General features: G+C 40.1%; 1 protein-coding gene across 5 annotated transcripts in view; it reads right to left on the bottom strand.

Annotated features, from left to right (window-relative positions):
- LOC134225142 (serum factor response D-like) overlaps window positions 1–23,623 on the bottom strand; it is a 692,637-nt gene extending 669,014 nt beyond the window's left edge. For 3 of the 5 annotated variants that reach the window (XM_062704985.1, XM_062705024.1, XM_062704993.1), the window contains exon 1: window positions 22,461–23,623. The gene's annotated coding sequence lies outside the window, so the exon portion shown is untranslated. The remainder of the gene's footprint in view (window positions 1–22,460) is intronic. The other 2 variants (XM_062705007.1, XM_062704999.1) reach the window with 1 other exon arrangement.
- Window positions 23,624–24,333: the final 710 nt, after the last annotated feature.

Raw genomic sequence — 24,333 nt, 5'->3', positions numbered from 1 at the left:
CAATATAGGTAGACTCGATTGCGTATGGATAAGTTTTTCAAAGCCAGAATGCATTCCCACACTAGCTTTGAGTTACAAGTGTAGTTATTAAGCGACTTAAGTGCCGCTTGGCTGTCAGAGAAAATACATATTTTTGCAAATCTATACTTTCTCCTCAGGCATAATAACACGCATTCTAATATTGCATATATTTCCGCCTGAAATATCAGGGCCACTGTCCTAAGTGGACAGAAATTTTGTTGTAGGGCCATAGATTCCGGATCCTATCAGATTATTCATTTTCGAACCATCTGTGAAGAAATTTATAGAGCCTGTTGGAACGTGGGTCCACCTCCTTCCCACTCCTGGCGGGAAGGAATGAACACATCGTAAGGTAAGTCATAATGGACTACCGTTTCCATCCAGTCACTACAAATTCCTATTGCGGGATTTATGGCAAATTCATTTAATATGCTGAGGTGACCCGTAAGGTCTCCTGACAGCAGTGTTTTTGTTCTCTTTAACCTTAGAGCACTTTTTTTCCGCTTCCAGCTTTATGAATTGATCTAACCGGGGCAGGTGAAGCATTGCGTCTAGGGCCAAAGTGGGTGTACTACGAACTGCACCAGTGATGGCTATGCAAGCGGTGCGTTGGATTTTGTTGAGCTTAGCCCTTGCAGCAGCCTCATTAGTTTTAGGCCACCAGACAAGGGAAGCGTAAGTTGTCCTGGGACGGACAATGGTTTTATATATCCACATGATCATACTTGGTTTTAGGCCCCATCTTTTACCAAGGGTTTTGGAACAAACCCAAAGTGTATTGAGACCTTTCTGCACAACTGATTGGAGATGAGAGTTCCAATTAAGCTTTGCGTCGAGTATGACACCTAGATATTTTACTTCACTTGAATAAACTAATTGTGTTTGATTCAAGAAAAGGGGTTTCAGTTGTACCTTTCTCCGTTTGGTGAAAGGGATAATGGAAGTTTTTGTAGGTTTATGCCTAGTTGATACTTTTGACACCAGGAAAAAGTGTGATTTAGGGCAGATTGCATTCTTTCCACGATAACACTTTCGAATTTGCCTCGTACAATAATGACAACGTCATCAGCATATCCAACCACTTCGAAGCCTCTTCTCTCTAAGCTGTCTAGAAGCTCATCCACCACCAGTGACCACAACAAAGGAGAAAGCACTCCACCTTGCGGACACCCCCTTGTTGCTTTAACCTTTTGTCTGTGCTCTGGGGTCAATATGACCCCAGGCCACTTTGAGTGGCTACCATTTTTTTATTTTCCAACCGATTCTCCTAATTTTTGGTAGTTTGGTAAAACTCGCCGAGATCTGTCTCCTAGGTGCAAATTCACTTCAAAAATCTTGGAAGTATGAGCTACAGTGTACTTTTTTCAAAAAACTTACGTTCTCTGTGCTCTGGGGTCAAATTGACCCCAAATTAAAATTGCTATAACTTTTTTAATGCTTGGCCAATTTTGGATTTTTGGGGCTGTTTCGAAAGATAATTTAATCATCTTTCAGGTCGTTACCAAATATTGACTATAGGTGGGCGGGTACATCGCAGGGAGGGGTTTTCGTAAAAAGGGTACAAAAACAGTGATTTTTCATGCTTATTTTACTTATATCTGAAAATCCTACCCATTTTGAACTGCACCTTTTCAAAATGGTTATGCAGGAAGGCGTGTGCTTTGATATAAGGCATTGATTAGTTTAGAGCATGGTCGCTAGGTGGCGGTATATTTGAATTCATTAATTTAGATTACTCAAGTAATTCCGATATATGGAATTTTCCTCATTGTACATATTCTTATCGCACATATTTGAAATTTTTAAAGATGACGTCTTTAATAAAGTTCGTCTGGTGGGAATGGACTGTCATGTGACGGAATAAATAATTAGGAAATTTACAAATAGGCGGCGCTAGCGTACTTGCAATATTCTTGCATATATGAAGTATTGTTTTAGCTTGAGATCCCTCATACCTACACTCAAGTTGTATTCGGCAATATTGTTCAGGATGTCTAGCACTACAAAACGGTGCTCAATATAATGAGTACGTTTTCCAATTTTTAAATTTGTGCGTTAAGAATATTTATACTGAGGAGAATTCTATATATCGCAATATCTTAAGTAGTCCAACATAATTAATTCAAATATACCACCACCTGGCGGCCGAGTTCTAAACTTATCAACGCCTCAAGCCAGAGCACATGCCTTTCTGCATAACCTTTTTAAAAAGGTGCAGTTCAAAAAGGGTAGGATTTTCGGATATAAGTAAAATAAGCATGAAAAATCACTGTTTTTGTACCCTTTTTACGGAAACCCCTCCCCGCGATGTACCCGCCCACCTATGGTCAATCTTTGGTAACGACCTGAAAGATGATTAAATTATCTTTCGAAACAGCCCCATAAATTCATAATTGGCCAAACATTAAAAAAGTTATAGCAATTTCAATTTGGGGTCAATTTGACCCCAGAGCACAGACAACGTAAGTTTTTTTGAGCACAGACAGAAGGTTAACAGTGATGTATGAACCGCTAAGCTCAGAGGAGATTTTCCGATTAGCTAGCATAGCATGTACCCAGGTAACAATGCATGGGTCGAATTTTCTCCTCAACATTGCTGACCCTATAGACGAATAAGAAGCGTTATCGAATGCGCCCTCAATATCAAGAAATGCTACAAGAGCAATTTCTTTTGCATTAAGTGTTTTTTCGATTTTTTGAACTACCGTATGTAGTGCCGAGATCGTAGATTTTCCACTTTGATAAGCGAATTGGTTTTTTGACAAAGGCATTGCTTTCATAAATTTGTGATTTATGTACTCGCATAGTACCTTTCCCATAATTTTGAGCATTACAGAGGATAAACTTATCGGCCTGAATGCTTTGGGGTTGGTTTTATCTCTCTTGCCTGCCTTCGGAATGAAGACAGCCCGGATTTGACGCCAATCGTTAGGTATGTGCCCCAAAATCAGACTCGCCTTAAAAATCTCAACCAAGGGTGGAACCAGTGTTTTCTCCTCTTTTTGGATCAACGCTGGAAATATTCCATCCATGCCAGGAGACTTAAATGGCTCGAAAGATCTCACAGCCCTCTCAACCCTGGCCCGAGTGAAAGCTTCCTTTGCAACCTTTATTGCGTCTTTTTTAGACCCAGAAACTCATGATTGGATCTCTTGTGGATCTGAGACAGCAATTCCAGTGCCTTGGTCGCCGATGCTCGACTCAGGGATTGAATCAGGGAAGTGGATCTTTAACAATTCGCTCAGTGTATCGCTAGGCTCTACAGTGAGCGAACCATCCGTCTTTCGGAGGCTACCCACACCATTGGAGTGGTCTTTTGAAAGAGTTTTTTGGAGTCTGGCCACTACGGGTGTATTCTCTATGCTTTCACACATTAGAATCCACGATTTCCGTTTGGCTGACCTTATTTCTTTGTTGTAGTTCGTCAGGGCCTTTCTGTATAGGCTCCAATCGCCGGTTCGCTTAGCACGATTGAACTCCCTACGCGCAGTTTTCCTAAGCTTCTCAAGAGTTTTATTCCACCATGGAACGTCTCTACGTGACGTCATATTCGGGCGCCATCGGCTATATTCGGCAATCCAGCTGAGGGTTTCTCTCTCAAAGGGCGAAAGTTCGTTGAACAAATATTACTTTAGGGTTTGGCCCACACCTGTAGTAAAGCACATCGGTCTCTACCATAAATTGAGCGAGAATCCTCATCGGTGAGGTCCGCCTATCCGAATCAGTTTTTTTTTTCAAACTTGTATAATACAAGTGCGATAGTTTGCCTCTCTTTTATCGTTGTTCGTTATCTATTGAGAGCGACTTCTGCAAACCCTGATCGTATTCGACTAGGGTCGGATACCGGGATACGTTTGGCTGGCGTCAACAGGGCCCACCATTACATCCATCAAACATTGGGAGCTCGAGCGTGCGTTAAGGCCCGCCTGTAAAGGTAGTCTAACGAAGTAGTAGTGAAGTCGCTCGTCGAAAAGTGAAAAAACCTGCGCAGGTATGTGAGCTTTTTGTTTCATGGCCATGATTAAATTTTTTCAATTCCATCCGGTAAAAATAGTCAAACTTTAATGAGAGAATAAATGTTGTTTAGTAATTCGAAGAAGTTTTGCTCGAGTATTTGAATCATTTGTTTGAGATACTGCATAAGTCCATTTTACACTTTTTAGAGAAAACAACAAAAAACTGTTTTTGAACAAATTTGCACCGAATCTTTCAATTTCTTCGATACAGATCAATAGTTTTTGGAAAGACTCAACACCCTGGGGCACTTTCAGTGCAAAAAATGTAAGCAGTACTCCACAATTGCTTTTCAAAGTACGTGGACATATGTAGTTTCTCAAACAAACGAAAAAAAATGCATACATTCCTGAACAAATTTTTTTTTTTCGTTTTTTTATTGCCAGAATACGTATTTTTGGACGAGGATTCAGAATATATAAAAATCTCGTTTTGACCAAAAATGTTACATATGCAGTTTCTCAAACAAACGGTTTATTAAGTATAGTGTTTCACGGGGCTGGGAAGATTCACTCCCGATGCGTTTGCCATGCCTAGTTTTCTCAAGTTCACTGCGGAAATTGCTTTTTGTTTACATATAGTGCAGCGCGAACACATCAGACGTTGCAGCGGGATCAAACGGTTACACTTTAATTGATCCTCCGGAAATTTCGGAACCCCCGAAGAAGTGGTCATTTCCGAAATTCTGTCTTGGAAAACTGGCCTAATGTAGGATTGTAAAAGCAAATTCATCGCGAGCCGCGGTTGTCCACCAAGTGGTCTTCTGGAAGTTCCGAAACATCCAGGTAGTAGTCAATTCTTCATCAGAAACAAAATCTGATTGGAAATTTTGATTGATTTTATTTACGGATATATTATTGTTTTAAAAAAAATTAAAATGTACAAAACGCCAAAGTTTTTTATCTTGAATAGCGGGATTTTCCATCCCAGGCTGGCTCATCTCGTAACGCCAAAGTTGTCTAAATCTAGAGCCCCTGGATAATCTTTAAACTTGTTTGGGGTTTTCCGGTTATTGAAGAAAAAATAAGATAATTACCAATTGTTAATTGAAGCTTATAACGACACCAAAAGCCTTAAAAAAATAATTGTCACATCTGCTGACATCACCAATACGCACTTTGCCTTTGCCTTGGCGCCTCGCATCGATCACGAACCAAGCACGATTCAACACACAACATTTCGTCCTAGGTTTGCATACTGCAATGGACTAATGGACTCACTATCACCGCCGCCGCCCGTGCCATGACCGCGAGCATCATAACTGCTGAGGCTATGGCTGCAATCCCCCCTCGCACAATCAGATGCAGCAACACAGACTCGGCGATTTGTCACACTTTTGAACTCTATTTGCATATATACCAATATGGTGTGTAGATATTTACAACGGGACGAGCGGCGAGCGTCCAAACAACAACGGCATGTCGATCTGGTTCGAATTGGACGTGATTGAATTTGAATAACAATAATTAGAGCAAACCAACGGTATTGCTCCAATCCGTGGATCGCCCACAACATCCAGCACACAGCGCGGATGGATGGTATAGTAACCGTGGTCAGTTGAACGCGGCTGCCAGCAGAGAATAAATGTAAATAATGCAAATACCTACCATTCATTCATTATCCATTCAACAGCCGGTCAACAAACGATTCGAGGTGTCATCGGTGGTATGTGTGCGCACGGCCCAGGGGGTGTATCCAATTAAGCATAAGAACGTCCAACTATTTGATGTTTGGCATAAAATAAGTTTTCACAATAGCGTGCAGCGATTTCTTTGGGGCAGAATAAATTTTCATCAAATCTGCCGCCCGTTGCATACCAATCGTTCGAATGTGCATCCAAAGTCCGACAGCAGACCGATAGAACTGTGTACGTACATAAATGACAGAGCTCGCAGCTTGTCCCATGGAAATCGTGGTACGGAGAGCCCTTTTGTGTGAACGTTCATGGAGAGCGAATTAATAACAATTAAATCAAACAGCTTGAAGTGGCAGTTCATTACGCGGTTAGCACAATCACTTTCTACCATTAATAATGTCCGAGATTTGCCGGTTCAAGATTGTGGCTGAGCAAAACAAAGGGGCAGTGGGGCTGAGTACACCAATGTCTCAAGAAGTGTCTTTGCAAAAGTCGATAATAGTAAACATAAGTTTATTTCAACGAATCGAGAAGACTAGCTCATGCTGTTTCGTGCAATTTTATTCATACATGATCATACTATGTTGCTTTTCATCGCTCATAAAAATGCATTCAATATATGAATTTTTAAAAACTGCATCACACAAGTTTCAAAACAATCATCAGCGAGCACACTTTAACTGTATTCCATAGAAATTGTGGAGAATGCACTTACTAATGTTTGTGTTCATTGAGTGATTGATAACACGATCCATTAACAATCAAACGCTAAGTCGGATTTACAGCGGCTGTTTTGGTTCGGACTGGAAGCGATGACCCCAAGTTGCTGCATCTTAACTGATTTGGTGATGATAATAATTGGTAAGTCAGAATCATAAAAGAACATAACATGAAAGAATTTTCAAGTTGGAAACGAAATACCTACGTATCTGATTGATACTAAAGTTGCGGTGGAAGTAAATGGTAGAATAAATTTGTGATCTAATAATAGATTTTAATTCGTTCTAGAAATTTAATTGTTTTACTTACGGAATGGGGATACTGTGTATAATTTTTAAATCAAAATAGTGTGGCTTTAGTTGCTCTACTTTTTGTTTACCTTTAAAACATGCCACCAAATTTTCCATTACAACTTGTCCGAAACTGAACTGATGAGTCACAAACCAAATTGTTATTGTAACCATCGAAGTGGGCACGTGGAATCACCCACCATATCTGATTAGCCGAATTAGAGCAGTCTTCACAATGTGGATTAGCTCTTATCTAATTTGATGTGCGACGATGTTCCGAATGCCTCCTATCATGGCCGACATTTAGAGGCTAATTAGATAAGACTGGATCAATCCCAATAAATACAATGAAAGGCAGAGTAGCCTTAATAGATAGGGGAACAGGTGGTAAAATGAACACGTTAAGGACTTGCGTTGAATTCAATCATAAAACGAGGATAATTTGCTAGTTTTACCACTTGGTTCAGCAATTTAACTCATATTCTTATTGCACTGAACATTTTTTTCGCTAATAAACATTGTTTTATGTAGTTTTTCATCGAAATAAAAAACATCAAAATTTCGTATGTGCAAAAATAGTGCGGGTAAAATGAACACTGCCTGGTGGTAAAATGAACATCGCTTCTAAAACTCTTTTGAAACATTTAATTTTCTTTTTTTAACTCTAGTACTGTATATATATATATATAACTAGTTAAGATTATGAGAGCCTTTTGGAAAATCTGGTATAACTTTTGAAAAACTCTTAATTATCAATATAATAAAAAGAAAAAAAAAACTTTTGAAATATCAGTTATTTTTTAATTAAATTTACATATTCAAAGTTTTATCTTGGTTATTCGATATGGTTTGTTTCTTGAACTCCCGCTTCACAATTGCACAACTTTTATCATGAATTTGTGAAAGTTTGATACAAGTGTTCATTTTACCCCCATACGTGCCTTGTGATAAATAACTCTCCCTCTAACTATGCAAACCAATAATTTTACTATTTACCCCTGCAACATCTTTGGGAAGGTTGTCCTATTTGCCGCTGTGGTTAGAACAGGTTTGAATCAATGTTATTATGAATTTATTAAGAATTAAAGCTTGCGGAAAAATGGTTAAAAATTACATCAGACCCTATTTTTATGGCCTCGTTTGATATTTTGGATAGTAATAGCTATTCATTCGGTCTCAAAGCAAAAATACTTGCTCAGGTACCTTATTTTATTTCGAGGAAAACGTGTGCATGATTAACATATGCCTAAATAGTGTTTTAATATAAATATAGCTAACTGTTCATTTTACCACCTCTTCCCCTACCGCATTTCTAGATTTCTGCTTGAATGTTTCAAATTCTACTATAGATTAAACTTTATGGTTGCACAATTCTTAGTTGCTACTTTGTGATTGATCGTAATAAGCATCATAGCATCTTATACTGGGATTTGATTTTACATCTTAAATATTCACAGATTGAAGCCGCATGTATACGATCATCTGGAAAACAACGAGATGTAACAACATCCGTTGTTGTTGGTGACTTAAATCATCTCACTTCTGCATTTCTAGAATTATTACAGGACGAATTTTCTACAAACAGAAAACTAAACGGAACTGAAAGTTTTGTCCAGCAAGAAAATCACGCAGCAAAAGAGTAAATCTGTAATAGCAGTCGCGACAAGCAAAAACGCATCATCATCAGATTTTTTTTTTATTAATAATATCTTCTGTCAACTGATTAACTAGAACTATTCTAGTTACCATGTGGCCTTGCACACTTAAAATAAATCGCCGAATTCGGTAAAATTTTACCGAGATCTCAACAGCAGAACTGTTCGGTAACTGATTTTCGGTGATTACAGTTGAGCAATGGGAAAAAATCCAAAAATCAGTTAAAAAAATTACCGAACAGTTCTGCTGTTGAGATTTTGGTAAAATTTACCGAATACTGTAAAATGAGTTAAGTGTGTGGTTGTCAAATTTCTAATGAATCGAGTGTCTCGAATTCACGTCGGAATAAGCGCCTACAATGACTCGCAGAGCCGACAATCCAAACATCTATCAAGAGATTTTCAACAGAATGTAATGGGGAAGGGTCGTTTGGCCAAACCCATTCGGCCGAAAGCAATTTGGCCGAATGCCACTAGGCCGAACAAACCATTAGGCCGAAATCTATCTGGCCGAAAGTCCTTTGGTCGAAAGGGCCATTTGGACGAAAGGGTCATTAGGTGGAAAGGGTCATTAGGCCGAAAATGTCATTTGGCCGACAGGGTCATTTGGCCGAAAGCGTCATTTGGCCGAAAGGGTCATTTGGCCGAATAGGACATTTGGCCGAATAGGTCATTTGAAAAGTGAGAAATTAGGAATGAGAAGAGAGACGTCTCACTTCTCACTCCTCATTTCTCACTTCTCGCTGTAAAAAATGAAGTGAGTAGTGATACGTCTCACCACCCACTTCACATTACTCACTTTTCACAGTTAGAAATGAGGAGTGAGAAGTGAGACGTCTCACTACTCACTCCTCATTTATTACTTCTCGCTGTAAAAAGTGAGAAGCGCGAAGTGAGAAGTGAGACATCTTACTACTCACTTTGCGCTTCTCATTTTTTACAGTGGGAAGTGAGAAATGAGGCTTATGAACCCTTTTGGCCAAACGACCCTTTGGGCTAAATGACCCTTTCGACTAAATGACCCTTTCGGCAAAATGACGTTTTCGGCCAATAGACCCTTTCGGCCCAACGACCCTTTGACCAAACGACCCTTTCGGTCAAATGACCCATTCGGCCAGATGACTTTCGGCCTAATGATCTGTTCGGCCATTGATTGCTATTGAAAATTGGCTCGATCGGACATAGCATTTTGGAATTATTGAAAAATCATTGTTTTTTCCCAAGGGTCCCCCCTTGGAAAAAAAAACAAAACAAAAAAAAACAAAATTTTTTTTTCCGAAAATGCAAACTAATGCAAAAACATGCAAAATGATCGAAAAAATGTGATCTATTCTCCTAAAAAGCTTTTTTGACCTTTCTAATGTTATTCTTTCAATATATTTTATAATGCACGAGAAACGCATCATCACCGCTAGGTGGATTAATCTGGGTTTTTTTAAATGTCTTGGCTGTGCATATGTACAGCACATGTTTCGAAATGGACAAATTGATATGAAATTTGCGAAAAAGAATCCACGTGTCTTGGAGGGACTCGAACCCTTAACCTCCTACTCTCTAGATAGGCGTTTCGAACTTGCGTTTCCTTGCGTTAATGGAAATTTTGCATTATTAGGGGAAATTTTGTATTTATTAGAAGCTTGATTTCTAGGACTTTTTATTTAATTGCTATTATTTTTGGAGGAGGAACAAACTTTTAACCACTGTAGGATCTTCTGAAGGAGTTCTTGAAGGATGTCTGGTGAAGTTTTCCTAAAAAATCCTGGAGGTACTTTCAGATAAATTTCCTGTCTTCCGGAAAAATCCTCGAGGAATTTTCGAATTAATTTTTGGAGGATTTTTTAAGAAACTGCGGAGAAATTTCTGCAGGAACTTCCGGAGTGATTCCTTTGGGGAAGTTTTGGAGGAAATCCTTTGAGGAATGTCCGAAGGAACTTTTTGATGAATTCCTTTGAGTAAATCCGGAAGAATCCCATTCTAGAACTTCCGGAGGAATTACTTTGAGGAACTTCCGGAGGAATTCTGAACTGATTTTTGAAAAGAAACTCCAGGAACTTGCGGAGGATTTTGTGAAGGAACGTGTGGCGGATTTCCTGGAGGAACTTCTGGAGGATTTCAAGAAGGAACTATTGATGGATATCCAGGAGGAATTTTCGGAGAATTTTCTGGAGGAATTCCTGGAGTAACTTCCAGAGGATTTCCTGATGGAACTTTCGGAGGATTTTCTGGAGCAACTTCCGGAGGAATTCCTGGAGAAACTTTCGGAGGATTTCCTGGAGGAACTACCGGAAGATTTCCTAGAGGAACCTGCGGAGGATTTGCTGAAGCAACACCCAGAGGATTTTCTGGAGAAACTTCTTGAGAAATTGCTGGAGGAACTTTCAGTGGATCTCCTGGAGGAATTTTCGTGAATTTTCTGGAGGAAGTTCCGGAGAGAATCCTCTAAGGAACTTCCGGAATTCCTTTGAGGAACTTCAGGAGGAATTGCTTTAAAGAACTTGCGGAGGAATTCCTTGAGAAGGAAAATCCAAGGCACTGGAGAATTTCCCGGAGGAACTTCCGGAGGATTTGCTGGAGGAACTTGAGGAGGATTTTGTGGAGGAACGTGTGGCGGATTTCCTGGAGGAACTTCTGGAGGATTTCCTGGAGGAAGTTTTGGAGGATTCCTTTCATAAATCAGTTCAGAATTCCTCCGGAAGTTCCTCAAAGTAATGGAGGAACTTCCGGAGGATTTCCTGGAGGAACTTCGGAAGGATTCCTGAAGAAACTTCTTGAGGAATTGCTGTGAATATCCTGGAGGAATTTTTGGAGAATTTTCTGGATGAATTCCTGGATGAACTTTTGGAGGATTTCCTGGAGGAACTTTTGGAGGATTCCCTGGAGGAACTTTCAGAGGATTTTCTGGAGGAAGTTCGGAACGATTCTGAAGGATGTTCCGGAGAGAATCCTCAAAGGAACTTACGGAATTCCTTTGAGGAACTTCAGGAGGAATCTTTTAAAATAACTTCCGGAGGAATTCCGTGAGAAGGAAAACTCACTATCGAAGTATGTGAAGGACTTCCAATTTATACAGGACTTCCATCCACTAAACCTCAGAGGAGAACGGTGCATTAGTCAAGTTTGCTGATGAGGAAGAGACTCACCTTAAATTAAAGATCAACAATGAGAAGATCCCACACTAGTGCCTAGGATTCACGCTGGACAGGGAACTAAGGTACTGAAAACTCATTGAGGGTGTTCGATTAAAAAGAAAGAAAGTCTGGCGAAGCCAACACCAATCAAAATATGAAACGCAATTGTAACGCGCAAATTAGATTACGGTGCAGAAATCTTCGAGACTGCAGCTAAAGCTAGCTTCCGAAATTATGATGCTGTCAGAAGTGGGCCAAAGGTCTATGCAACACAAGTCTTTGCCGGAAGAGAGCTAGTCCGAGATGAACATACTATAAGACGTCGGACTAGAGAAGAATAAAACGGTTGATGGATAAGCGGTTGAAAGAAAAAAAAAATCAGAGATGGGCAAACTTTCTTCAACGGTATCACACTAAAAGATGCTTTAATTCTGAGCAATGATGAAGTATGAAGTACGAATTATGAACAACCCGGCGAGAAAAATCTGGTGCGAACATCTGCAACTAAACACAAAAAAATCATGATCATTAGCCGAATAATAAATAACAACCTGGTGCTGCGAGAGTGAATGCTGTGAAGCTAAAAACTTTCCCCAAACGGTTATCCACAGTTTAACGAAAATTGGTACAAACACGATGTGCTTGAATGAACGATGTGCTTGAATATATGGAACCGCTAGAGCTAATTTTTCGTAAAAGCCATGGAATAGAATTAAAACAAGTGACAAACTTTGTGGAAGAAGCAAAACTACAGAACACATCGAAGAAAACATTTTAAACGAAAAGCACAAACGGAATAAGAAAAAATTGCAACGAAACTAAATACAACAGAGATGGACCAAAGCTTGGTCTCAGCCAGGCAAAATAAAAAAAATCGAGGTGGTGGCGATACAGATAGAAAAATGTTACTCGTTTGTACTTCGGATTTAGAATCAGTTGAAAACTCCCGTGTAAAGATCAGTGTTGGGAAAAACTCAAAACCTCTCATGAACGACTCAAATCAATCGTTAGTTGAAATTCGTGGATAAGATGAATCATCCATTTGATCGTAGGTTTCCTTTTGTTCTCCTTCGTTAAAAACATTTTATTGGCGTTCGTCGCATAGATTGGAGGATACCCAAACAGATTTTAAACGCTTTTTGATGCGGAATGATTTTTTGGCAAATGAGTAAAGCGATGCGTTTTGACATGAAAAACTCAACCATGATGCATTCCCTCGAGTTTGTTCGTGCAGGAGAGCTCGATGTTTGATTTTTGCGAATGATTCGACCAACACTGGCAATGATCGTACAAAAATATTGGTCCTTCGAGCCGGATTGGACTGAAAAAAGTGGTCAATGCATAAATTCCACGTGGCGTGATCCTGCTATTTGCACGATCATCTTTGTTCGGTTGTTTTTTTTTTTCGTCGTTAGTGGTTGAACGTATTGTGAAGGCACATCAGCATGTTCCGAAAAGCAAGGTGCATCGAGTCGAGACCGTGGCTGTTCCAGCGAGCATCGAAAACGGAAACAGGATTTGAGCAACGTACATAGTGAGTGTCACAGGGTGGCACATGCTCTTACACTTTCGCTAATCATTTATATGCGGTGGAGGCTGTCGTCAATAAAATATCAATTATTGAATGATTGTGTTTTATTTGGTTTGGAGGTTGAATTGGTTCGCTTAGTTGAATCCACCTCGAGGTTTTTAGTTCGTTATACTATTCCGGATAGAAACTATAGGTCGGATAGCTCAACCGGCACTTCCTCCACTGAACGACAGAGTAACTATCCAGAATAGTATAAAGAGCCAACAACCAAGGTGGTCAAATGACGGACGAAAGCTATTTGGCTGAAGGCCACTAGGCCGGAGATCGATAGGCCGAATATGCCATTTGAACGAACCACTAGGCCGACACCTATATATAAAAACAAACTGTTTGGCTGAAACGAGCATACAACTTAACATCATTTGACCGAAAATACCGTTTGGTTGAAAATGCCATCAAATCAGTTAATAAGTCAGTACCATGAGTATTACGACGTACAAGTCGTAGTTGCTACTCAATGATTGACTAGAACTTGCGAAAACGTACAGAGAACCAAATGAATGGGGATTTGGGTTACCTATCCATTGTCATTGTAAACGTGAGCTGTTCAAAACACGATAAAACGCGCACTAATGAATTTGCTTTTCGGCCGCACTAAGAAGAACAAAATATTACGATAGGTCACGCAGTCGTTTTGTGTGCTGTTCTTAGCACAATCAAGTACGCTTCCTGTTATACGAAACACGATAGATCGCGTACTAATCAATTTGCTCATCGATCGCACAAGACCTAACAAAATCCCCCGGATCTCGAAACTGTTTCGCATTCTGAATTATTGATCGGTTCCAATTATTTTGCTTACCGGTCGCACAAAATAGAACAAAGTCACCTGGATCTCGAAAATGTAGTGCGTCCTGTGTCCTGAACGGAAGACGATTAATGATCACCTACTGATTCATGACGTTTGGCTGAACAGGTTAAATGGCCAAAAAAGTTTTCGCAGTGAGAAGTGAGTGAAATATGCAATAAGAAGTGAGAAGTGAGGCGTCTCACTTCTCACTTATCACTCCTCATCTCACTTTGAAAGTGAGAAGTGGGAAATAAGCAGTGAAAATTAAGAAGTGAGACACTTCTTACTTTTAATTTCTCACTCTGCCAACAAGTACGAAGTGAGAAGTGAATAATGAGTAATGAAAAGTAAATTAAACATCTCACTAAACATCTAAACATTTTACTTCTGATTTCTTAGAAGAGATGCGAAATGAGAAATGTCCTTTACACTTTTACTAACCACTTCTCACTTTTACTTTCCACTTCTCCCTTCTTATTCTAACTTCTCACTGTGAGGAGTGAGAAATGATAAGTAAGAATTATGAAGTTGGATGTAAGATGTGAGACGTCTCACTCCTCGTTTCTCATTACTCACTTCATTCTTCTTACTTCTAATTTCTCACTTGTAACTTCTCATTTATTATCAATCTCATCACACTTTTCACATTTAGTATTGTTTGGCCAGCAAACGACATTTTCGGTCGTATTAAGCAAATAAAATATCTGGCCATACGACATTTGCGATCAAATGGCACTTTCTGCTAAACCAGGCCTGCCCAACCTTTTCACGCCACGGGCCAATTTTTAGAATTCACACTTACTGGGGGCCAGAAAATATTCGGTACATAACTTTTTTTAAATTTTCAAAATTATCAGTGTTTTTTTTTTATCTAAAAAAACTAAACTCGATCGATGAATGAGGAATCCATATGAAACATTTCAGGTAAATTATTAAAATCGGTAAACGGTGTTGATAAAATGGGAATTTCGTTACTTTACCTGCATATTTGCATGAACTGTTTTCAACGGGATGAGAGAAATGTACCAGATTTCAGCAACTGTGCCAAAGTGCTTCATGTTCAAGTCATTGAGATGTTTGGCGATATCTGCTGGAAAAGCCAAGTCACGCATCTATTCAGGATCATTCAGCTCGAGTGGTGGTTTTCCTTTATCTTGTAAAAATAGTTCCATGTTCCTTAAAAAAATCTCAAGCATGGCACCAAGGCGTAGTTAATGAACTTCGCAATAATACAGGAAGTCTTCGTATTCGTCATTTCCGTCAACATCATTTATAATTGATGGTGGTTGAGATCCCCAACGTTGATAAAGTTCATTGTCTTAATAACAAAAGTCAATACTTGAGGAATATTAATCGTTTTCGCATATCGATTATATTGGTGAATATGTAGTATGACAGGGAATACCGCCATATCTTTGAGATTGCTTTTTCATGCTTAGAATTGTTACAACGCCATTGCTATTTCCTGTCATTAATTGCTGGTGCTGCATCAATCGCAAGGTCACTTAAGTTTTCCAAGGAGAAAAATAGTTCCTTCGCACAGGTCTTATCAGCCCTCAGGGTTTCCCTTTAGTTGTTCCCTGCATAGGGTTCGAAGCTTCCAATTTATTTGTCATTCGAAAATGACCATCAATTCCTCTTGTGAATACAGCCAATATTGCCAAGTTTCTTTTTATTTTTATTAGAGAAGCTTGCAGCCCTGGGCTGGCTCACCTCTATGCCACGTTTTTCACGTCAGTATTTTCATCGTTTGCGAGAGAATTTCACGAAACGTAACTTTCAAATCTTCTGCGAGAAATTTTACTTTTTACCGTGCTCCGCGCAAACTTATGCTTCTGACGGAGGCTATTTCCTTGAGACTTACGATGTTGTAAACAAGAACCGAAATGTTTTCCTTGACAAGCTCTCCGTCCTGGAAAAATTTCATCCGTTTTGCCAAAATCCTACTAACAGCAAAACTGGCCCCTACTGCATTTTCTGACTTCGTTTTTTCTAGAGTAAAGAGAGTTGTTATTTCTATAATCCATTGTACCAATAATTTAAATTAATGAATGTAAATTTAAATGGATTGAGCGCCTTACCTTTGAAATTCTACCAACTTTTGTTTCGTACCTGAACCTTCTAAAATATCTTATTTCATAGAATGCCCTGATTTCTGAACAAATTAAGCAAACCGGTCTTCCTTTTTTCAACGTGAACGTAAACTACTCGTGCCAATCTTTATTGGAAACGTTTCAAGCTTTGATTTAAAACTTACGTATTAAATAATGAATAATAAAAAAGAGCTTCCCGAGCCAGCTAGAAAAACTGGCGGGCCGAATCTGAGTTTATTTTTCTTACGCGCCGCGGGCCACAAAAAATGGAGCCGAGGGCCGCATCCGGCCCGCGGGCCGTACGTTGGGCAGCACTGAATGTAAGCAAAGACTGGCGTAGAATATTGTTGATGATTTGTTTCTGATTTTGATGTAAGATTGAGGTTCTAGAGCCTGGTAAGTTCTATCCATGACTGCATTCCGAGATCAGTGTTTGTCTTGAGTTCAGTTTTAGAAAATGTAAACAAAAAGTAGAAAAAAGTAAGCAAAGAGTTGCGTAGAATGTTGTTAATGATTATTTTCTGATTTTGATGCAAGATTGATGTTCTACAGCCTGGTAAGTTCTATCCATGACTGCATTCCGAGATCAGTGGTTGACTTGAGTTCAAGGTTAGAAAATGTAAACAAAGAGTAAGCAAAGACTGGCGTAGAATATTGTTGATGATTTGTTTCTGATTTTGATGTAAGATTGAGGTTCTAGAGCCTGGTAAGTTCTATCCATGACTACATTCCGAAATTAGTGTTTATCTTGAGTTCGGTGTTAGAAAATGTAAACAAACAGGAAAAAGTAAGCAAAGAGTTGCGTAGAAGGTTGTTAATGATTGTTTTCTGATTTTGATGCAAGATTGATGTTCTAGAGCCTGGTAAGTTCTATCCATGACTGCATTCCGAGATCAGTGTTTGTCTTGAGTTCGGTGTTAGAAAATGTAAACAAACAGGAAAAAGTAAGCAAAGAGTTGCATTTGCGTAGAAGGTTGTTAATGATTGTTTTCTGATATTGATGCAAGATTGATGTTCTAGATCCTGATAAGTTCTATCCATGACTGCATTCCGAGATCAGTGTTTGTCTTGAGTTCAGTTTTAGAAAATGTAAACAAAAAGTAGGAAAAAGTAAGCAAAGAGATGCGTAGAATGTTGTTAATGATTGTTCTCTGATTTTGATGCAAGATTGATGTTCTAGAGCCTGGTAAGTTCTATCCATGACTGCATTCCGAGATCAGTGTTTGTCTTGAGTTCGGTGTTAGAAATGTAAACAACGAGTAGGAAAAAGTAAGCAAAGAGTGACGTAGAATGTTATTAATGATTGTTTTCTGATTTTGATGCAAGATTGATGTTCTAGAGCCTGGTAAGTTCTATCCATGACTGCATTCCGCGATCAGTGTTTGTCTTGAGTTCAGTTTTAGAAAATGTAAACAAAAAGCAGGAAAAAGTAAGCAAAGAGATGCGTAGAATGTTGTTAATGATTGTTTTCTGATTTTGATGCAAGATTGATGTTCTAGAGTCTGGTAAGTTCTATCCATGACTGCATTCCGAGATCAGTGTTTGTCTTGAGTTCGGTGTTGGAAAATGTAAACAAACAGGAAAAAGTAAGCAAAGAGTTGCGTAGAAGGTTGTTTATGATTGTTTTCTGATTTTGATGCAAAATTGATGTTCTTGAGCCTGGTAAGTTCTATCCATGACTGCATTCCGCGATCAGTGTTTGTCTTGAGTTCAGTTTTAGAAAATGTAAACAAAAAGTAGGAAAAAGTAAGCAAAGAGATGCGTAGAATGTTGTTAATGATTGTTTTCTGATTTTGATGCAAGATTGATGTTCTAGAGTCTGGTAAGTTCTATCCATGACTGCATTCCGAGATCAGTGTTTGTCTTTAGTTCGGTGTTAGAAAATGTAAACAAAGAGTAGGAAAAAGTTAGCAAAGAGTTGCGTGGAATGTTGTTTATGATTGTTTTATGACTTTGATGCAAGATGGATGTTCTAGAGCGAGGTAAGTTCTACCCATGACTGCATTCCGAGATTAGTGTTTGATTTGAGTTCAGTGTTAGAAAATGTGAACAAAGAGTAGGAAAAAGTAATTGCATTCCAAGATCAGTGTTTTGATGTTCGTGATGATTGCATTCCGAGATCAGTGTTTGTTTTGAGTTCAGTGTTAGAAAATGGTAACAAAGAGTAAGTGCAAGTAAGCGAAGAGTTGCGTAGAAAGTTGGTAATGGTTTGGTTGGAGATTCGAATTACGTGTTTGTGTGTGAATTTTATTTGATATTTTAAATTGCATGATTTGAACACTTTCTATGGAAATCAGTTTAAAACTATGTAAAACTTATGTGTAATTAGTGAACACTCATAGGTGAGTAGAAAAAAAACTTGATGAGTTTATTTGTTTATTTTTTATAATTTGTTGTGAATCTCATGAATGTCACAGTTCTCCGTTCGGTCGAAACTTTAAAGCTCGCACTTTGAAAAAAAAAAATCATTATTAAACAGTAGATAGATTGATTGAAATAGTAGAACAAAATAATGATAAGAAAACTGTAGGACAGTAGAACAGGCGGAAGATGTAGGGATTGAGACGGGTATGATAAAATAAATATAAACAGAATAAGAGGGCATATACATAACACGAGTGCCAGATGTGTGAGTGACAGATGAGCGGAGTTAGCTTCAGTTTTGTGATGTATTTCGCGGGAAGCAGTAGTGCTTCGGAACTGCTGCGGATCGAGCAGCAGCTGGAGACGGCTGATTCGGATGCAGCCGTCTCCTAAGGACATGACAGAAAGGAAGGGAATTTAGGGTGCTTAAGTAATTACGATGCTGATGTTCACATTGTTTACATTCTTGGCGATGATTAACATCTGTAACGGGACAAACAAACTTTTTCTTGGAAGACAACAACGAGAGTAAGACAGACGGAAGGGATTGATATTGAAAGATATTGAAATGGACAACAAGAGGAAGACATTGCTGAAGGGGTACGACAAATTAGGGAATGGGTGGACAATAGCTCCCGGATTGTGATTGGATCTTCAAAAAATTTTGCTCCGTAGGAAGCATTCATACAAGGTCCCAGTTCACGTTCTTATCAGTTTCCCAGCGTGGAGATCAATTTTGTCTCATTACGCAAACAGGTCAAATCTCGCATGGATACCATCCCCATTCATTCAATGAAGAAGAAGTCGCTCGAAAAGCTAAACCATATTATCCGCGAATCCGAGAAATATCTTCAAAGGCTGGTGAAATTCGGTGAAAACACCAAGAACTGGAGCACACTTTTGGTTCATACGCTGTCCAACAACCTAGTTTCCGCAACGTAGCGCTTGTGGGAAACGGAACATAGTTTTATGCGGTTATTCCTAACTTTGAGGTTAAGATGTAGTTTCTGGCTAGCAATTGCCCAGTTTTGCGTTAGATTTTGGGTAACTTTTACGTACAGGCAAAGAGGTGATCAAACATCTAATGGTATCGTGGTTGTGGCCAACGACATCATTCATTGTTGAACCTTAACACTAGTAAACAGCAAGCACCGCAACCGACCAAGCGTTTACAATAACACACTATGCAGAACCCACATTGAAATCAAATGACTTCAACCTCACAACAGAAAAAGCCAATAGGGCACTACACGGAAACATCTCTTGCTCTTTCGTTCCTCATACATTTTGACGTTTACTGGCCTTGTTGTTTTCTAATTTCTTTGCAGCAAGAAAGAGACAAAGCAGTCCGTGCAGTGCCCTATACACCCTATTTTCCGCAATCCACCAACATTGTTTTTAAATCCCTAATTCGTATGGCTAATCTAAGCATGCTATGTCAGTCGTCACCCACAGCAGACACTGCCAATGTCAAGATCAATGTTGAACTAGCCGCTCAGGAACCCAAAGTGTCACGATCAGCTCTTTTCGCAACTGCGATCGTGTTCGTTGTAGGATCGTTGAAGATCCGTTTGGAAACATATTCAAGGTGGAGTACTACTTGACTTGAGGCACTTTCTATTAGTGATATCGATCAAGCCGCTAAGAAGTGTAAGCAATCAACAGCAACGAGAACATCAAATTTTCGTACAAAGCACATTACTTGGCTGGATTGTAAATGCTAATATTGACTTAAAAGATGTAGACCGCACATTGTCCACACGTCTGTAGAGAAGCTCGAAGATCTTCCCACTCGTTTCTGGGAGCTGGAGTCGTTTAAAACGGACGGTGTGCTACTGCTGGAGGATACGCCCGTGAGGAGCAGTTCGATCGCAAGTTTGATGCTGTTTCATTGTCATGTTTACACGATGATGTGATGCTTGCTCTCCTTGGAGCGGCGTCTTGAGCAAAACCCGCATTGAATTTATTCACGAATATCTTCACTTGGGCCATATGGTGAAAGTAGTTGAGGATGAAGAAGATGCTACTCTTTCAGCTGAACGCTGTTACGTACAGAACAGCTTCAGCGTCGTACCTGGGACGAAATGGCTCAAGCGGCTAGCAGTACTGGATGGACACAGAAGCTAGACTTCTCAGCATGGACTTTTATGCGTAGACAGCAAATGTGTAGACAACTGTGCAGCAATATGCAGGAATTGTTAAAAAGTGTGGGATTTAATTCGGGATTGGAATTCATCAGTCGTCAGCAAACTATCAGTCCGATTTAGTTCGAAATTTTGATCCTCTCGGGTTATTTGGAGCTGTAACCTCTTTAGCAACGGAAGCTGTTCAAGCCATCCATCGTTCACACTGCGAAAACCGGACGACTGCGGTGGGCCGGGCACGTAGCCAGAATGTTGGACAATAACCCGGTGAAAATGGTTCTCGACAACGATCCGACGGGCACAAGAAGGTGAGGTGCGCAGCGGGCAAGGTGGATCGATCAGGTGGAAGATGACTTGCGGACCCTTCGTAGACTGCGTGGTTGTTGGCGTCGTGTAGCCATGGAACGACCCGAATGGAGAAGACTCTTATACACCGCATAGGCCACTTCGGCCTTCTTCTTCTTCTTCTTATTGGCATTACATCCCCACACTGGGACAGAGCCGCCTCGCAGCTTAGTGTTCATTAAGCACTTCCACAGTTATTAACTGCGAGGTTTCTAAGCCAGGTTACCATTTTTGCATTCGTATATCATGAGGCTAACACGATGATACTTTTATGCCCAGGGAAGTCGAGACAATTTCCAATCCGAAAATTGCCTAGACCGGCACCGGGAATCGAACCCAGCCACCCTCAGCATGGTCTTGCTTTGTAGCCGCGCGTCTTACCGCACGGCTAAGGAGGGCCCCTTAGACTAAGGACTTCGGCCTTAGTCTGAATAAATAAAAATTAACGGTTTCTGCAATGATTCGAGCGAATATGATTGGTGTACGCATTCGTAGAACTGGGTCTATCGCACCTCGAGAAAGATTTCACTGTAGCATCCGTAACTACATTTTTAACACAACACTCTCCATGCATGCGGGTCAGCTTCCAAAAGTTACAGCTCGGTGACACTCTGGAACACTATTGAAACTGCTAAAATACTCTCAGCAGGAATATTTCTCCCGAGAAATCGTCCACCTCGAAATAAAAGGGAGAGTTCAATTGAAGGCCAAACTTCCAGCTGAACGAGTCACTTCAGCTCCGTCATTTCTCCGCCATATTGAAATGGTTGCAGACTTAACGACTTCAGGATTCCTGGCCGCTTGAAAGAGGTTTGTGGCCAGACGAAGGAAACCAGCTGCTAGCCCTCATAATGTGCGACGAGTCCAACTTGGTTAGAGCAAAACGGCAGCTAGACGGACTAGCTTCTAAAAAATCAGCACTTGAAAATAATTACTACTTGAGTTGAGTCTTAGGTTGTGAAAATGTTAAGAATTCCTCTAAATTGTTCTTGAGAACCGCCAACAATTATGTCAATAAGAATATTTTTTTCAGTTATTCCTGGAACTGCTTATAGATTCCAGGGATTTAAATTGATTGCATGTTTAAGCGAAGCTTCAATCTTGACTTCCCAAAAATAGCTTTTGAAATTCATCTTTTCAAATCACGAAAAAGGATGATCTCAATGCCTTAGCGCACAGAACGAAGTGATGAACTCATCGTTGTTATCAAATGATATTAATGGGCTTAATTCGTTCCTTCAATTGCCTAGCAGACGTTTATTTAAGATTTCCAACCAACGTCATCTCTAAATCGTTTTCAGAATGCATTCTAGTGAGAATTGCGCCGACGACGGACGAAAATTTGAAAGTAGTTGGTTTTGCTTTCCTGGCAAGCGAGATCGTAGAACATTCATTTACGCTCACCAACATGTTGTTTGGTCTATACCAGCGGTTAAACTCGCTTAGCTTGTTTTGAAGTCCTAAGCAATCGACTGAACTACGTAGTATGGAGAAATTATTCAGGTCATTCAAACAAGACATCCCACAGGGAGATGGTACGATAGAAAAATAAATGCTTTCGGAGTAACATTATCAAAGCATGATCACTTTTAGGTTTGAAATGAAGGAATTTATGTACCTTTTCTTTTGATTTGCATTCAATAGCAATAGCTCATTACTGCTTACTAACCTGATTTCTGAACATCCAGTCTAGGAAGTCTCAATTAGCTTTCGTTGCAGCAAATATTTTCGTTCTGGAATCCAGTTTGACATAATGTCAAACTAATTAGTCACTCACTGGAAATTCAATATCCCCTTGAGAACAGGTTATTGTCAAAACACGATCATCCTATCAGTCATCCGAGGAAACAACAATTCCATTATTAGCTTAATCTGCCGCTCAATCTCAATGGCCAAACGGTTTCGGTGAGTGTAAACACTATGTAGGCATTGAAGAAATCACAACAATTTAGTCAGCAGCAAACTCGTTATCACTTATCTGTTCGCGCCGTCACTTGACAACGATTGGCTTCCATCAGACAAACACACACCATCAAAATAACGATTGCCTTTCATTCATTTCTTTGCATTCGATTCGAAAGCACTGTCCATGCATCACTCAGACTCAGCGCACGCTATCAGCTGGACCATGCTTCTGGCTGTTTGATTCAGAAACTTTCAAATTTTGCATAGGACTGTACTCTTGCTTTAGTTAAAATTTCGCCAATCTAAATCAAAATAAATCTCCTTAGAGTGGCCGCCAATCACCAAAGCAAACAGATGTGCTGCACACCAACAAGTTTGGCCGATGCCAGAAGATTATAACCGCAGCAGACGAGATAAAACCGGGTTTGCTATGCTGCTGATCAATTCCGTTACACTCTGTGCATAAAAACACTGACACCAATACACCGATCAGGATCGCATCGAACACACTCAACAGGTGTGTGTCGTCCTCATCGGGCTCCCAGCATAGGAGCTACTTACACAGATTCACTGATCCCCGCGTCGTCGTCGAACACGCACAGCCCAGCAATAAACGACACAACAATGGCACCGATTACGTCCCCAGAATTATCACAGACTTCAATTGATCACGACCTAGGCGACGAACGGACGAACGAACGAACGAACCGATTGATCAATCCTCGCGCGATCGCCAACACATACCGCGAAACACATAAACACGGGCTCGCGATCCTCGCCACAGAGTGTTGTTAGATGGACGATCACCTATGGAGCCGCCGGGCTGCCGATGCAGGTGAGAGCGAGAGAAATGTTTTAGCGCTGCACAACTCTCTCTCCGTACTAGCGACACGAAACCGCTTCAAAAAATGTTAATCCGGTGAAGGCTTGTCAAACACTGAATCAAGCTGGAAGGCAAAATTATGTTTAAAGCAAAGCAATCATCCATTCGCTCGCCGTTTCGGACTTGCCGTCCGTCTCTCCGTACGTAACTTCATACTAGTCGAGTGGACTTTCGGACTCGGTACTTAGCTGCTTGTGTACCTGCTTCTATGGGTAGAAGCTACCGCAGTGCAGTTGTTGGTACGTGCCGCCGCTAGAGGAGCACTTCTCTTCGGCTTCGCACTGCATTAGATCGGGTAGTAAGTTTATTGCCAGAGCTGGTCAGAGTCATCATGGTTCGAAAATGGTTCAACAACGTCGACGCTAGGCTCGAAAGCAACAAATTTCTCCAAAAGAAAGGAGCACGTGCACATTAAAGTGCGAGGAAAGGAAAGAAATTCGACAGTTTGCGCGCAGTTTAATTAGGAGATTTTTAATGAACGCATTTAGTGGGCAATGAAACAAACGAAGAGAGTGTTTGCAATTTTCAAAATCAAAAAGTGGAGAGCAAATCTGCGCTAAGGTGAGAGCGAGAGAAAGATTTATCCGGTTCTGAATGGATTGAACTGCTTGCCGTTACTGATAGTGCCTGAAAAGATTCGATCCTTAGCTTTCCTTTTGGGGATGTCACGTGAATGAACAGCATCCAAATCAAGCATACTTTATTGTTTTATGTTTCCTATCTTCGGGACGGCCTTGTCCGAGAGACTCTACTG

Source organism: Armigeres subalbatus, chromosome 1 (assembly GCF_024139115.2).
Source record: "Armigeres subalbatus isolate Guangzhou_Male chromosome 1, GZ_Asu_2, whole genome shotgun sequence".
Taxonomy (NCBI): Eukaryota; Metazoa; Arthropoda; class Insecta; order Diptera; family Culicidae; genus Armigeres; species Armigeres subalbatus.
The sequence above is the reverse complement of the archived record's forward strand: the minus strand, read 5'-3'. Positions and strand labels throughout refer to the sequence as shown.